Raw genomic sequence first — 18,288 nt, 5'->3', positions numbered from 1 at the left:
ACACCATCTCCAACATTATTCTTTTCCCAATACGCCCTGGGTCTCTCCTCTGTCCGTGTCCAAACCATCCCAATCTCGCCTCTCTCACTTTGTTTCTAAGCTGTCCTACATGTCCTGTCCCTCTAATATTCTCATTTCTAATCCTGTCCAAATCACTCTGGTAATACAAATTATATTCAATTGAAAATGGCAGATAAATATCAGGACCAGGACATCCCTACATGAGCAACACGGCCCACACACTCACACACTTCCATATCTTAATACCAGAACGTCAAGGATGTAGTAGCTCATCTGGGCCCTGTACTACGAAGCGGGTTTTCTGGTTTACCAGGGTAACTTCGAGAGTAACTTGATCACGTGCAGCGTAACTTCCCGATTAACCCATACTACAAAAGTTGGCTATGTTCAAACCGAGGTATGCTGCCATGGCAACTGACGCTGCATCTCAAACCTGCTCGTCTCAGGTTATGTTCTTGGTTAACCCGAGGTTTCCGATTAACCACACCCTTTTTAAACACCACCTCTCCACCGACATTTCCTCTAGAGACAATGCCAGCGTACCTGGATGACCCGTGCGATATCGGAGCGCAGATTAGAGATGGGATTTATGGCTCTTTGATGGGATCCGCATCTTTGTGATCCGTTCTTTGAAAAGAGCCGTTCAAAAGACTGGCTCATTTGGCTCTTTTTAAATATTTATTCAGTTTTAAGAAGACAGCGTCTAAAGAAACCAGATCCCTCTGCTTAGACAGTGACATCAATATTTCTGGACATACCTTTTATGTAAAGCAACCTAGACTTACATTATTGTAACCCCTAAACGCTCATAAATAACCATTAAAAAACAATGAGGGCTTCAATGAATGTCCATGCAGAACGGCTTTTCTGTAAAAAAAAAAAAAAAGAACCCACTCAAGAACATAGTTATCAAGAACGCAAGAATATTTTATAGAAAAACACTTGCTTTACAAAAACATTTAAGTCTGAGATACAAAATAGATACAAAAATATAACACAAGAACTAGTTATCACACAAGAGCATTTTAATATAAAAAAACAAACTTTCTATATTAAAAATATTGAAATTGTAATAAAAATAGATACAACTAAACAGTCAGATAAATAGATAAAGTTATAACAAGAACACAATATTATTTTAATAGGAAAAAACAAACTATTAATGCAAAAAATATATTATTATTAGAAAAATAGATACAACTAGACAAACAGATAAATAAATAAAATACACAAAAATAGAACAAACAAAATGACGATAGAATAAATTAAATGAACGTCCGTGCAAAGTAGTTGTCCCACAATATTATCATTAATATCACACAACAACATTATAAACTAGATACAAAACAATTTGAACTATTAGGCAAACAGATAAAACTTGAATAAATAAAAGGCAAATGAATGCTTGCTTGCACGCGCACACACACCATTATGAATGATGTTTTTATATTTCATTTTCACCTGTTGCCAGGTGCGTTTGGCACTGCTGTTGCCTCTGAAATGTTCACAGGACCGACACCAACTTAGTCAAAGGGACTGAACAGTCAGCCATCCTAAATCATGTGACTCTGTGCACATATCAGTTTAAGTAGGCTACTCCATGAATTTACCATACCAAATTTTATTCAGGATTTTTCGGACATTAAACAAGCTATATATGACTGGGGCCACGTCGAAGGACCATTTTCTGTGACTTGTGATTGATCATGAAGCTTTCTCTCATCCTATACTTCTGTTCTGGAACATGTAGAAGGGAGAATGTACTTGCGCATTTACCCGATCGGCAATTCGTTGCCAACATGCTTGCCGCTCCTTATTGGCAGCCGCTGTGTTAGATTTTGCTCTTAATGTTGTTTTGAACTCCTCGTAGCTTTGCATTATGACAGCGCATTCTTCCTCCGTGAAGTACGGCGACCGTGCCATTGTGAACAGTGGTGGTTTGCGCTGATAACCTCCCCTTTAACGTGAACGTGCATTAACCCTGATTAGGTTAAACCAGGTTCAACAAATCAACTTCATAACTGGCGTCGTAGTACCGTTTAACCCCAAACAAGATAACCAGGTTTTGTCAACCCCGGTTTAGCGGGGGAACCCTGGGTTACTTCTGGGTAGGTTAACCTCCGTTCGTAGTACAGGGCCCTGGCCTGCCATCAAAACGACCATGACGACCAAAACATCAAACAGAACCGAAACGTGACGATGTTGCCCCTTTTCCACCAAAGCAGTTCCAGGGCTGGTTCGGGGCCAGTGCTTAGTTTAGAACCGGGTTTTCTGTTTCCACTGACAAAGAACTGGCTCTGGGGCCAGAAAAACCGGTTCCAGGCTAGCACCAACTCTCTGCTGGGCCAGAGGAAAGAACTGCTTATATCAGCGGGGGGGCGGAGTTGTTAAGACCAACAACAATAACAAGACCGCGAAAGATCGCCATTTTTAAGCGACGAGAAGCAGCAGCTGTACAAACGCGAAGTCATCCATTATTATTATTGTTGTTGTTGTTGCTGCTGCTGCTTCTTCTGTGTTGTTTTGCTTTGATATTCGTGCCAAGGTTTATGCAAACGCAGCGACGTAACTGATGTATACAGCGACGTAATGACGTGGCACCCCTTAGCACCGCGAGATATGGAAAAGCAAACTGGTTCTCAGCTGGCTCGCAAGTTGAACGAGTTGTGAACCAGCACCAGCACTGGCCCCGAACCAGCCCTGGAACTGATTTGGTGGAAAAGGGGTATGTGAGAGAGGACCAACCTCCACGACAAACAGGAAAATCAACAAAGGACTAAATTTTGTTCCCTGAAGGAAGATCGACCCAAAACATCGATCAGAACTGAATTCGCATGATAAATGAGAGACGAGATACAATTCTAGTCAGAAGAAAATGTGTTTAGTTGACCTAATAACGAATTTGTTCGCAAAATTTGACAATACAACGACTAAGTTTTGTGCAGAAGGTCGGGTTCTTTCAAACAAAACAACCAGAAGTGAAATCCATTGAGGACTGAGAGAGGGAGGAGACACGATTTAACTGGAAATAAACAAAGTTGTAAACAAATTGTTTAACACAAACAAACGACCAAGTTTTGTTCCCTGAAGGAAGATCGACCCAAAACATCGATCAGAACTGGAATCGGATGAGAACTACGAGAGGAGATACAATTCTAATAAGAAGTCCCAAAACTCGTTAAGGTGACCTAATTGGCAGTTCGTTAGCAAAAAAAATTGATGATACAATGACTGAGTGTTGTGCAGAATGACTAGTTCTTTCAAATAAAACAATCAGAACTGAAATCCATTGAGAACTGAGGGAAGAGATATGATTAAACTGAAAATAAACAAATTGTTTACAACAGGAAAATCAACAAACAAACAAACAACCGAGTTTTGTTCCCCGAGGACATCGATCTGGACTGGAATCGGACGAGAAATCAGAGAGGAGATACAATTCTAGTGAAAGGCCTGGAAAATTCGTTAATTTGTCCTAATTTATAACTAATTAGTATAGGTAATCGTATGGGGCCGAGTAAAATTAAGGATCAATTTCACGAGTGATTTCGAAGTTTTGAAAATTTCAAAACTTCTAAATCACTCGTGAAATTGATCCTTAATTTTATGAGGAACCATACGATTACTTGTTTATAATATATAGGGCCAAAGTCATACTTCGGAAGCCGTTCAAGTTCACAACATTTGTCATTCACGTTTTCTGAACCAATCAGGGCGTGAGACTATCTTGCACGTTTGAATCCGTTTCTAAAGCGTCTTTCATCATGACACGGCGACACGACACGAGGATTTTGAAAGTGGTTTACAAAATTTTATTGGAACTTCTTTACAAAAGCCATTTTGTTGAGAAAATTTGCTAATTTTTGTAACCGTAACCAAGCAACGAACTAGCCAATAGCATTTCAGAAATACGGCCCCATGCTCAGGAAAAAAGCCCTCCCTGATTGACCAATCAGAATTGAGTAATTTGGCCCTATGTATTATAAGCAAAAAAACAAACATACAACCGAGTTTTGTATGGAGTGATGAGTTCTTTCAAGCAAAAAAATCGGAACGGAAATCTGTGGAGAACTGACGGACGAGATAAGATTTAATTGAATTGTGGACGCGGCTGAATGATGGATGCCACGCCATGGCAACAGATCATTGACCCTCTGGACAGATGAGCTAATAATCAGGGATGCAAACACAACCATGGTCAAAAAAGAGTAAGGTAGCGCGGCGACGCGGACCCCCCACCACACACACACAAAATATCAGTCAGACAAGAGTTTCAACAAAACAGAACATTTATTAATTACTATTATTTATTAATTCAGTTCCCAATCCATCTTCAGTTCCCCACCCCAAACTCAATCCATCTTTACTCCTTTTTCTTCCTTTTCTTTGCCACTTCCTGAAGTTTGTGTAGTGCCTTGGATGTATGCACCACGAACTCATATAACACACACACAGGCTTTCGTCTAAACGGGGGAACAGGGGCGCTGCGCCCTCTTACTCTCGGCGTGCGCCCCCTTACCGACTCCGTGAAAACATCCCAGCAACACTACGTGACAATGTGTCTGATCATCAAATGCGTTATAATTGCTCCAAAAATATTCCAATCATAGTAGATACACCGCCAGACGGTGCAAAAACAATCCGAATTGGCGTTTTCCAGACTGAGGCGCCATGTTGTTTAGTTGTTTACTTGTCGCGGCTGCTCTCGCAAGATTTGACATGGGTTACATACAAGGTCAGCTGACTTGTAGAGCGAGATTTCTCGAGACTGGATGACCTTTCACCCACCGGCGCAGGAGCTTTTGACAGAAGTAGTTCGCGAGTTGTTTTTAAAGATTTTAAAGGGCATTTAAAGATGTCATCCCGCGGCACGAAGCGGAAGAAAGCCAAAGACTGTCCGGGGCAGAAGAAGATTACTTCTTTCTTTTTCAATGTTGACAGACAATTTGTTACAATTTCCCTCTCAGATAGCCTCAGAATGTCCCATTGGAGCATTTTTTAAAGGCTTTGCACGGCGGGGGGGGGGGGGGGGGGACAACCGGCACCCCCCCCCCCCCCCCGCTTCGCTCCCTCGCCATGGTGAGCGCCCTCGTACTAAATTTTTCTAGAAAAAACCCTGCACACATGGGTTACACATTACCATTTGATCACTCGATGTTCTAAAATAGCAGCTAGTCGGGTGCTAACGGTTAGCATTTTAACTAAGCCAGACAGCCACAAGCTTTAATAAGACCAATTCTTGCACGTATAGAACGGTATTACGGCACTTAAATATTATCTAGGAACAAAAAACAATAGTCGTTAACCCATGTAGACACTACGTTGAGAACATATACAGTCATCATGCAACTCCTCAAATAACATTACGTTTTTCAGGCGTTTTTTTACCCCAAGGATAGGTCATGGCTAATATGGTTAGATGAAGGAGGCTAGGTTACGAGAGACAAAGTTAATATATATATATATATATATATATATATATATATATATATATATATATATATATATATATATATATGCACAATTATTTTAACACTTGCGCTTTGATTGTAGACGAGTAAATGACTTCCACTTCAACGCTGATCGTTTACTCCCAGTCACCGAGGCTCCAAAGACATACACACTAGTAGATGAAATTCAGCAAGTTGATAAATGAACACACCTATCTGAGGAAAAGCCCGGGAGTCACGTTCCTTAGCAACCATATTGCCCAGCCATCGGTTCCATCCACTGACAGTAGGCTTGGCACGGTTATGGGAAAAAAACCGAACCGTACGATACGCCTGTTGCGGTGCAATACGCGTATAAACCGCGGTACCCCTATTTAAGACGTTCGCCAAAAAAAAAAAAAAGCCGAATGCCCGTATGAAACTACGTGGTTCTCTTTCGCGCGAACAGGGGTGATAGCGTTGCAGCGCCGCGCCGGATTTCCGGCGTACCGCAGCGCCGGAAAAAAAAAAAATCTAGTTCGCTCATTATCCTGTGTCATTCTGAGATGCGCAGATAGACAGTAAAGGGAATTCGGAATTCCCTTTACTGTCTATCTGCGCATCTCAGAATGACACAGGATAATGGGCGAACTAGATTTTTTTTTTTCCGGCGAGGGGAGGGGAGGTTTGTTTTAAACAGTGCAGTGATTGGTTTTATTGGAATATTTTATATTGGCTGTGTGTGTATTTTGTTATAAATCGTTCTAAGAATACAGTGGCACTTTAAGATTAGATAAGAAATCCAGCCATACGTTTCAAAACACTGCACTTTAATTTCAAGTGAAAAAATACATCCTCACTCTCAGGGATTAGAAGAGTTTTTGATTGGGTTTTTGTATATAGGTGGTTGGTTGGTCGCCACATAAAAGTTTAAGTTTTAACACACACATCTGTTCAAAAGTAAGCTTTAAGAACTCATTTTTATTTCTTCCAATTATGAAAACTCTGTATGTGACAAAAGACACCTGGTTCCTCTAGATGCCACAACATGGCAGCAAACACTCCTGACACTTTGTATAAATACTGTAGTAAATAAAAAAGCTGTTGAAATCATCCATGTCTTCCCTCTTGCTGTTTCAAAATACTACCTGGCTTTTCATCAGAGATTGTTCATAAAATGTGCTTATGTCAACTCAAACTCAGTTTGTGCATGATTATTTCATTGTAACTATAATTTTAACCTCTCTTAAATGCTGTATCCTAAACTATGTTTACTTAAGGTAAATAGTAGGCTATATGCCCAAATACAGAGTACTTAAGATTTAAAAAAAAAAAAAAAAACGCAATACGTACCGAACCGCAGACCTCAAACCGCAATACGTACCGAACCGCGACTTTTGTGAACCGTGCCACCCCAACTGACAGTGTAGCAGCTAGCAGTTTGTAACGGAACGCTGTTGAATATTATAATAGCAGCCAGCAGCTACACTGTCAATCTTACTATCTCTGCTGTCAATGGTTCCATATATCCACCAGGGGGAACCAAACGTTGTATGGTCTGCACAGTACTCGGGTCTATCATTACTACCAGAGTGGATTACCAGAGAGCAACCCCCCCCCGCAAAAAAAAAAAAAAACTCTTCGGATCTGCACGAATTACACAAGTCACCCAAAATGCCGGGGAAAAAGCGGAATGCGCCGAAAAGCGCGCCGTTTGCACGCCTGAATAATATACAGGGGTTAAATTGGGCCGGGGCTGTCCGGGGCTGAGCCCCGGCACATAAGCTCGGAGCGGATGGCATATGATCACGCACACATCAAAAGCAACAAACCCTTTTCACGATTTTCAGTTCTGAATAATTAAATATCGTTTTATTAATCAATAAACCCATGACTTTTATGAGATAGATCATAGTTTTCCTGATAAGACGACCTGTCAAAGCTATTTAGAACAGAACTTGCGATCAGAGATTCTGGTTTCTGGAACACTGCGTGGGTTGCCAATTCCGCTTTTTATAAGCGACTTTGGGGTTTCTTTTTTTGTGAGCTCGCTTTAAAAAAAAAATCAGAAGTCGTGGTTTGCGGGTTTTTGGGCTTGTGTTTCAGCGTTGTGACTTGTTTATAATTTTCTCCGTACACCGTCTCCCCTTTTACCTGCATACGATCCTAATCCAGCAGAGGTGCTTGAACGAACTGTCTGTGCATTTGGCGAGTTCAATTTCCATAGTCCCCAGTTATCGACAGAAATTAGCCAGGGGGAAGGGGGAGATGTCAGTTAAAGTTAGCTGAGATTGACCAAAAGTTGAGCCTAACGTTGCCTCAAGTTAGCTACCTTTGGCAAACAAACAAAACACTCGTCTTGTGCTCTAGTCATTATCATATTTTTTATTATTAAAAACAAAATATCAAATAATACTGAAGAGGGGAAAAAATAATACTGATCTAAATATGTTTTTTTATTTTTAGACAGTATGTGTTTAGCAAAACACATACTGTCTAAAAATAAAAACACAACATATTTAGATCAGTATTATTTTTTCCCCTCTTCAGTATTATTTGATATTTTGTTTTTAATAATAAAAAATATGATAATGATTATGTTCACTGTATTGTTAATATTATTAGTGTTTTATTATTTATTGTTAATATTTAATTTAATGTTAATTTATTATTATTTATTGTTAATATTATTAGTGTATTATTAGTGTAATTATTATTGTTATTATTATGTATTCAATTATTTATTTGGCATGTGGTGCTTTTTGTATTGTCTAGAACATACATAAGATGAGCATATTATAGCAGCAAAATAGAAGCACAATCATTTGAATGCAGCAAAACTTTTGCTGCATTCAAATGATTGTGCTTCTATTTTGCTGCTATAATATGCTCATCTTATGTATGTTCTAGACAATACAAAAAGCACCACATGCCAAATAAATAATTGAATACATAATAATAACAATAATAATAAATGCTTCCAATGTTATAGTGTTGTTTGTATTTGGTTGCATTCACTGCATGAATATATTTGATTAACAATTTGACTGACAGTGTTTTGGCATATTTAACATTTATCCTCCAAAATAAATCAACTGTTTTGGTTTAAGATTGTGCAAGCCTTCAAATTTTCTCGCTGAACATTTCTCCTTCACATTTTTCACCTGTAGGCATGTGACAAGATTTAACATGATATTGCTCAACCTACCTCTGTAAAGTCAGCTAACAACTTATTAAAATGCACCAGAATTCAGCAAATAACATGTATGATAATAAAAAACTTCTGGGGGAGGACCCCCAGACCCCCCACTAATCATTTCCTTCAAACCAATGTACAACAACCTGTACAATCTGTTACATTGGCCAACCAATCTACATTCAAACTGCCATAATGTGTAGGGGGGCACTACAAGACACACATAGGCCTACAACACACAGATAAGGTGTATATCTCTGTGCAATATGATATGTTTATCAAATTAGAGGGTTATTTTCCAAAAAGTATATTGGGGCAGGGCGGCGGGGGCAGGGGCGGGTACGAGGCAGAGCCCCCCCACATAACCAATCCCAATTTAACCCCTGATAATATATATTAGTCCGAGCTGAAATAGTGGCAAAAAAAGCAGTAGGTTTTTTTCTTAAAAATGGTAGCAGTTTGACAGCTATAACTATTCCAGCAAGCATAGTGAAGCAGCCTAATGGTGCTCTGTTGGCATCTCGTCTTAAACTGACCACCATGCGGATGCTCCTGCTCACCCGTACGGACAGTTAAAATATTATCATGTCTCTCATGTCTCACAGAGCAGAGCTGGATAGGAAAAACAGTCCAGGACGATTTCATTCAACAACAATGATCTGATTACGAAAACACTTTTCACTAGAGGGTTTCCCAACCTGCCCGTTTCACTTTCTCACACTTACTCACAGGCTCTCTCTCTCTCTCACACACACACACACACACACACACGCGCGAGCGCCGCCAGGGGGGGAAAGGTTAGAACAATTCTAGGGGCCCAGCACTGCCATGGGGCCCTTTAAGGGGCTGATAATATGCTTTTAATGATTTTAATAAGACTTTTGAAATAACAACCATGCAATATTCCATCTGGTAAAATGAGCTAATTGAACAAGGTTGTCTATTTCTTGAGTTCTTCAACATATTGTCATTTAACCCTCCCCCTTTTGCGAAATGGTACAGTCCAGTTCTGGTAGAAGCGCGATGTGTTAAATCTGTGTGCTGATCAGTGCAACGCTACTTGCTGCTGTGTTGCGGTGCAGCAGCCAGCCAGCAGTGGAGTGCGTACAGTCTATGATCGCTAAATATGAAGAGTGGCTGTCAAAAACGTAAAGAAAGCCAGCTGAAAGCTGAGAGGGACTGGAGAGGCAGGCAACTGGTCACTCGGTTTTTCCCAAAGAAAGGTAGCTATCGCTCACGTGTGTTCAAAATATTAGCGAATGGTAAATGAACAGTATGAACGTGGTTGGATTAGCCTATCAAGAGAACACTTTTACAGTTTGTACACTGACATTTTTTCCATTTTAATAACTGAACTGACTTGTGTGATAAACAAGATGAAATATTACGTTACGCTGGTGCTAATAACCAGTTTCATAACTAACGGGCAGCGGTCTCAAAAGTAGCCGGTCACCGGCGGCAAATCGCCGGCTATGGCTTGTTATGCCGCCGGCTATTGTCAGTCGAGTCACAAAATTTAATATTAAATATTTCTGACAGCAAAAAAAGTTGTGAATATAAATTACATCCACTATGTCATGTATGTCCGTTGCCGCGTCAACTGTGTTTACATCCTCGACACGAGTGCAGCCATTACTGCCGCCTGTGTTGCCAGATTGAGAGGTTTCCCGCCCAATTTGGGCGGTTTTAAGTGCATTTTGGCGGGTTTTGAACATATTTTGGGCTGTAAAACGTCAGCAGTATCTGGCAACATATTTTTTTACTTAATACAAGAAATTAATGGATGCCAACGTTTTTGCCAAAATGGTATTTTATTTTCCATTGTTTAGGCAGCTTCAGCATCATACTGTGAGATTCTGTTCAAATTGTTTTTTTCTTCTATGAAGCCTGAGCCATTTATTTTATTAGTTTATAATTATTGTTTAATTTAGTCTTCAGGAGAGACTGCCTGCACACAGTACTAGTATTAATAGTTTTTTTTTCTTACATGAAAGCTGAGGCATTTATATTATATTTTAAGGTAACTTCATGTTGTGCTGTGAGGTTCTCTGCACTTTAACTTTTGAACCAGCAGGTGAATTTGGATAAGTAAAGCCTATTTTTCTGCATTTTTGTAGTCCTGGTAATCTTTTATATTGGTAAAGCTGTTTATAGGATCATTTCTCAGTGTCTGTTTTTTTAATCAATAGTTTTTCAGTAATAACTTAATATTTAACATATCACTCAATTTTAAACAACCCCCGCGCCTCCCCCATAGTCTCCAAAATTTCTGTGGGAAACACTGGCGTGCGTAACAACGCTAATCAAGCTTAAGCTAGACGACCCGCCTCAAATACCCGTCCTGGGTAAATGTTATCCCAATTTTAGATGGCCTGTTCCAAACCAGCCCACCCCATGAAAAATTCGTACTTGCATATCTCTCTCTCTCTCTCTGTGTATATATATATATATATATATATATATATATATATATATATATATATATATATGAGTGATTCCACGCTTATGGGTACTGAAATGGGGACATGAACTTATTCACCTAAAACCATTTCTTTTTTTACCATCAGGTCACAAAACATGTAATCTTTAATGAATGATATGTTAAAAGATAACTTTAATTTTCTGAGATGTAATAAAAACATATTTATATGCCAAAGTCAAGCCTATGAGTTCCAAAATGATGTCTGTTACATTACTTCTGTTACGATTGTCCATCTCGCGTCTGTTACAAATTAATTACAATCTAGCTATATACCATGTTAATCTTATTGAAAGAATGTGTATGTTTATTCTACTACACATGTTTATTAATTATATTTGCTAAAACATCACCTTCCTATGTTTCAAAAAGTAATTCTACATTGTTAAAATTGAGAATATATATGTCCACAACACTTCTGTTACGTTCTGACTTTGGCATATAAATATGTTTTTATTACATCTCAGAAAATTAAAGTTATTTTTTAACATATCATTCATTAAAGATTACATGTTTTGTGACCTGATGGTAAAAAAAAGAAATGGTTTTAGGTGAATTTTTAAAAATAAGTTCATGTCCCCATTTCAGTACCCATAAGCGTGGAATCACTCATATATATATATCCCTGCACGCTTTGCGTGCATTATGTCTGCCGCTGGCAGACATTTTACCATTTTGCACCCTGCTGTAAATTATTTGTACCCTGCTATTCTCCCAAACTTTGAAGCCCCTGAATGGGGTGCCCTAAATATGCACAGATCCAGCCTCAGGGGGGCCTCCGCCCTACCAAACCACTGAACCCCCCTTTGGAGAAGGAGGTAAGCAGCAATACAACCCATAAATGCTTTCGGATTGAAGTTTTTAATGAGCGAGCGCCATATACAGTTTGCTAGATTAAAGTGTTGCTTAGCAGTCACATCACACATTTCACTACCAATTGTCCTAGCACAAGAAGGCATGTGGCAAAATCTTTGAATTTTCATTTGTGATTGTAAATGCACCAGAATTAGTCACTGACCAGTTTTCATCTAATCTAGTCCCTGGTAGGTTAATACATAAAATGTAATAAAGTCACAAACTCAAGGTCCATGGGCTATCAAAAGTCAAATAATGACAATAGTGCAATTGTGACGAGGGTGGGCAAAGTTGGGGGGCCCAAAATTCTAATCTTTCATGGGGCCCAAAATTTCTGGCAGCGCCCCTGCGCGCGCACACACACACGAACACACATATTCAGGCATTAGGCTCACCTGTACCTGCGTCTAAACGGAGTCAGGAAGCGAGAGGAGTCGTCATCATGGCTGCTCTGCTGGCTGCTTAGCTGACTGCTGTGACAGAGAAACACACACCTGTCACTCAAATTATCACCATGACAACCAATTTGTAAGAGTGGTACAGTATTAATGTGCACATTCAGTTACACAGATCAAACATCTGAACAACATTACATCATTCGTGTATCATTTCATTAGTGTAGATAAAGGAAAGAGCAGAAGTCATCAGGGGAAAAAAAAAAAGTGTGTGTGTGTGTGTGTGTGTGTATGTGAGTGACATTAATTGGTCACCAGAGGGCGTTAGCACTCTAGCATCCGAGTTCAGGTTGAACTTCAACTTTCCACAAAAAAAAAAAAAAAAGGGTGGACACTGAGAAATTATTTTTTAAAAAATCATCTACGACAAAATGGTCACATTATACCGTATTTCTCAAACAATACAAAGAAATCTGTCGCTTTTCATCACCATTCAGTCGAAAATGCAGTCAAAAGTAAAACTTCTTGAAATTGAAATTTAACTGCAACAGAGGATAAATACAAGTACGATAGTTATAAAAGTAAAATATAATATATAACAGCATAAAAAGTATATATATATATATAAAACAACATCTGTAAAGGCTTATATGTGCCACTTTGTCATCAACCTATTTAATCCGTTAATTCATTTAATTTATTCATTTGGTCTTTCTCTAACTTGTTCAGAACTTTATATTTTTAATATTTGTATCAAAAAAATCACCCCAAAAAAACACTGTTGTAGAGTAAAAATAACTTTAGTAATCAAAAACAACCAAAAAAAAACACCAACACCCAAGACAACGGGTCTTTTCAATGAGAACCTGTCCATCAACATGAATTACTAGTACTTGAAAACACAATTTACACTACCATTCAAAAGTTTGGGGTCACCCAGACAATTTTGTGTTTTCCATGAAAAGTCACACTTTTATTTACCACCATAAGTTGTAAAATGAATAGAAAATATAGTCGAGACATTTTTCTGGCCATTTTGAGCATTTAATCGACCCCACAAATGTGATGCTCCAGAAACTCAGGCTACATCCACACGACAACGGCAACGAGATTTTTTTTTTTTAGCGGGTAAAAAAAATATCGCGTCCACATGGGCAACGGATCAGTAAAATATCAGGTCCATATGGCAACGCAACGCTTGCTGAAAACGATGCAATACACATGCCACACCTTTACGTGCGCTGTAAGACGGTCCCATCGGAGACACCAGAACAATAGAAGAAGAAGTAGGACGCATGCACATGTAACGGGTTTATTTTTTTCCACTTGCCATTGTGTGTAGTGGTGGGGAAATTCTGCGCTGGCCCTTTAAGAGCGCAGGTAGTTATGGGAACGAGGCGCTGGCCTCTTTCAGTTCGTTTTGGAAATGTAAGCGCCAATACCATTGGACGTTTGCAGCCCGTCCTCAGCAGTGTATTTGTGTCTCATTTCTTCAGAATAAAAAGACTGGTGAACAACACAACACAACGTCTGTTACACGCATAAACCCCTTCTTCTATCCGGCATGAAGCACTCACAGGAACAAGCACACAACAACAAGAAGAAGATGGCTGCGACTACGCGAGGAAATCGTGCCTTCTGTGTGTACAAATTAGTTTTATTAGTGTGCATAGTTTTATATAACTTAATTTTCTTATTGTGTGTGAACATTTTGAAAAGCATTTTTATATAATTTATATAACTTTTTATATTGTGTGTGAACATTTTGAAAAGCAGTCTTATCCAATAAAAAAAGAAATTCAAGAAATGGTTCAGTTACTTGTTTATTTAAAAGAAAAGCTGTATACAAAAGTGAATGCAATGCAGAGGTTCATACAAAACAGTCTGTTGAAGGGTCTTCTGAGCCTTTTCCCCTCTGCCTCCATTATAGTCAGGTAACTGTTGCTTTGTGTGGAAGGCTGTACTTTCTGTTCATCAAAGCAGGTGTAAATTGTCTGTCTGGCAGGTCAGTCAGGTTAATGTGTCAACAATTTCAATTTCTGTTACGAATGATGCGCGCGAGAGTGCTGCTTGTTCTAGTCATGTGGTTGTGACGTCATCGTAAACAAATCCGTTCTACTCATCCAGACGACTTCGCAACGGCTCCGTTGCCAGATTTTTTCACTGTGGAACCCGTTCTCAAAAGATTTCGTTTTGGGGCACCCAAAACGCCGGTGCCGTGTGGACGCCAGGCCAAAACGATAAAAAATTTTATCAGATTCACCTGAATCCGTTGCCGTGTGGACAGGGCCTCAATCTGCTCAAAGGAAGGTCAGTTTTATAGCTTCTCTAAAGAGCTAAACTGTTTTCAGCTGTGCTAACATGATTGTACAAGGGTTTTCTAATCATCCATTAGCCTTCTGAGGCAATGAGCAAACACATTGTACCATTAGAACACTGGAGTGAGAGTTGCTGGAAATGGGCCTCTATACACCTATGGAGATATTGCACCAAAAACCAGACATTTGCAGCTAGAATAGTCATTTACCACATTAGCAATGTATAGAGTGGATTTCTGATTACCGTATTTTTCGGACTATAAGTCGCACTTTTTTTCATGGTTCGGCTGGCCATGCGACTTATACTCCGGTGCGACGTATATATGGTTTTTTTCTTTTTTTTCACCGCGGAATAACTGGAGCTGATGCTGAGTCTGACAACAGCCACGCAGAAGAAGAGGAAACGGTGCTTCGTCTGCCGCTGGAGTTGGCAGAGTTGTTCAGAAGCGACACCGAGGATGAGGAATTCAATGGATTTGCTGATTTGGAGTGAAATCGCCAGCTTGATAAACTTGATTGGCCTGTGTTTTATTATTAATGATAGGCCTATAGTTATTTAAATAAGTTATGTAGTGATTTTAGGCAGTGCTTAATTTGTGAAGTGGGAGGTCCCAGAACGCAGGAGGTGGGTGGGTCCGGCGACTCAAAAAAAAAAAGGCGGGGGATGGTTTACTATAACTTTACGCACATGCGCTTATTGTGTGTGTAAAATAATAATAATAATAATAATAATAATATCAGACATTATGATCTTAGAAAACGCTTTAGTGACGAACAGTTACAGACAGTAATATGTCGTGATATTATATTATAAAATATTAATTTTTATTAGTCTATATATTAAATTATATATTACATTTATCTTCTAAAATAACAGACTGTACTCATCACAACCGGTTTATTTCACCATTGGAGATCAGATCACACAAGACATGAGTTAAATGACTCATTTTAAGGATTTAAGTAGGGGATTTAAAAGCGGTTGTTGTTTTTTTTTCCACTAGACGGTTGTTTTTACTACCGTACCTGTCTTTGGAGATGATATACCTATAGCCTACTTGACCTCTGATTTGATGAAATAAAATTCGACAAAAATGAAGAATGACTCTCCTCGATGATGACTACAGCTTTAATAACAAAGATGAAAGAGCCATGGGGCGATAATAAGCCCTACCGGTAAAAATATTCTAAAAGCAAACTGATTAATGCATCAGTAATAGGCTACTAATATTAGTTATAATAATAATATAGACTATTAGTAATAACGATAGTGATAGTATTAAAGATAGTAGTAGATATTTAAAATAATCAGACTAGGCTACTTACAGGGCAAAGGGTGCGTAATCACTGCTCAGCTGTTCGTTTATTAAATAAACAATGCAGTCACGCAGTAACCACGCGCCGCTTATCAGATACAATCACAGATTCTATGGATAGAATAACCCTTCAAAAAAGTGCGACTTATAGTCCGGTGCGACGTATATATGGTTTTTTCGTCTTCAAAATGCATTTTTTGGCTGATACGACTTAAACTCCGGAGCGACGTATAGTCCGGAAAATACGGTAGTTTAAAGTGATCTTCATTGAAAAGAACAGTCCTTTTCTTTCAAAAATAAGGACATTTCAAAGTGACCCCAAACTTTTGAACGGTAGCGTACACCAAGGGCCCATGTATTCCAAGTAACTGGGTACCATTTTTATGATGCTCTTTGGTATGACCCAACCGTGAATAGAGCTTGCGCGCTCCCGATCGAGAAGCAGACATGCTAACCACTAGGCCAACTTATAGTAATGTGCCACTGTGAAGTAAAAGTAATGTGCCATGTAAGGTACATAAAAGGAGGTGTTTATGATGAGTAGCGCACATCATAAGGCACAGCGGTAAAAGATTTCATGACGTATGTGACTTGTCCAAGGGCACTGAAGGGGTTAAATTATCATCAAGGCTGTAATTGCATTATTCAGGCAGCAGAGGGGACAAAAACATACAATAGTGGGAATACATGTGACTTCACGGTAGGTGGAAGTAACACAGCTCTAATGCAGTGAAAACACCAGATATAAAATGGAAAGAGCTGCTGTGTGATTGTACAAACAAATTTAACTAGAAATCAGAGCTCTCTTTTTTTACAGACTGCTGAAAGATAAAGCAAAGAGAAGCAAATGGAGGAAGTACAAATGTTCAGACGTTTTATTAAGAAAAGGCCTATTTGTTAGTAACTTCTTTCATTTTTAATAAAAGGAATATGTTAGATAATAGGATATTATATTTTACTCCAGTCTTTACAAATGTGGGTAAATTATTCTTGTTGGCTATTAAGAAAATGAAACAAAAGGAATATTTAAGTTGATAAAGAATAGAAAAATACATGTTGCATTTGTGTGGTAATAAAATTATCTTCATTTTATTTATTTACTTTTTTTAAACAATAAAATATCATGGGAAAATCAAATCATGAACCCAATATCGTAAATCAAATTGAATCATGAATTTGGTGAATCATTACATGCCTCGGATTACATGCTGAGAGTCGGGACAAGAGCACCAGCCAAAAGATTATTAAGATGAAATGGGGAAAGGGGGGGAAAGGGCTCATGTCAAACATTTACAAGAAAAAAAAAAAACTCAGAAATTCTGACACTAAAAAGTAACACATTCATGAAAAAAAAAATCAGAACAATAAGTTGTTTTTTTCTTTTTTTTGTCAAGGAACAAAATCGCTTCACTTTGCAAGGTCAGATCAATGTCATCACATCACAGACGCCACGGCGTGTCACAGACATTATCGGAAATGCAGTCTTTCCTCCTTTATCATGCAATATAAAGGAATAAAGCGCAAAAAAGATTTTCAACCACATTTCTCAGAATGCACTGCAGCCGGGAAGCATGTTAACACTGTCTCAGAGAATAGATGAAATTTTGTTTTCCTGTAAGTTTGTGAGTTTTAAATCTCAAAATTTATGAGGTTTTGTTTTCCTTGCAAACAAGGAATTTATGACTTAATTGCAATTTATTATTTAATAATCTCAGAGAATATCCAAGATTTTTTTCACAAATTTACGACTTTAATCTTGGAAATTCTGAGGTTTTTCTTATTTTTTTTTTCTTGGAATAGTACCCCCTCCCGCAGCTCTGTTTTGTTTGTTTGTTTAACCTACAGTGGCCCGAATACACTGACACAGTAATGTAATTTCTGCTTTAGTAGATTCGGTTATAAATGTTGAAATCAGAATGGAAGAAGTAAAGTAGAAATAATAGCAGTGGAAATGAATTAAATCCTGAAATTAAATGTGATTTTTCTCCCTCGTTTTTAACGCTAGCACTTTACTTCTGGGGCGGCACGGTGGTGTAGTGGTTAGCGCAAGAAGGTCCTGGGTTCGAGCCCCGGGGCCAGCGAGGGCCTTTCTGTGTGGAGTTTGCATGTTCTCCCCGTGTCCGCGTGGGTTTCCTCCGGGTGCTCCGGTTTCCCCCACAGTCCAAAGACATGCAGGTTAGGTTAACTGGTGACTCTAAATTGACCGTAGGTGTGAATGGTTGTCTGTGTCTATGTGTCAGCCCTGTGATGACCTGGCGACTTGTCCAGGGTGTACCCCG

At 38.9% G+C, this 18,288-nt stretch overlaps 1 protein-coding gene across 1 annotated transcript in view; it reads right to left on the bottom strand.

The window, feature by feature from the left end:
* LOC132888118 (protein Aster-B-like) overlaps nucleotides 1–12,448 on the bottom strand; it is a 236,361-nt gene extending 223,913 nt beyond the window's left edge. The window contains exon 1 of the mRNA XM_060924122.1: nucleotides 12,376–12,448. The gene's annotated coding sequence lies outside the window, so the exon portion shown is untranslated. The remainder of the gene's footprint in view (nucleotides 1–12,375) is intronic.
* Between the last annotated feature and the right edge of the window lie 5,840 nt (nucleotides 12,449–18,288).

This window comes from Neoarius graeffei, chromosome 6, assembly GCF_027579695.1.
Source record: "Neoarius graeffei isolate fNeoGra1 chromosome 6, fNeoGra1.pri, whole genome shotgun sequence".
In the NCBI taxonomy this organism is placed as follows: domain Eukaryota; kingdom Metazoa; phylum Chordata; class Actinopteri; order Siluriformes; family Ariidae; genus Neoarius; species Neoarius graeffei.
The sequence above is the reverse complement of the archived record's forward strand: the minus strand, read 5'-3'. Positions and strand labels throughout refer to the sequence as shown.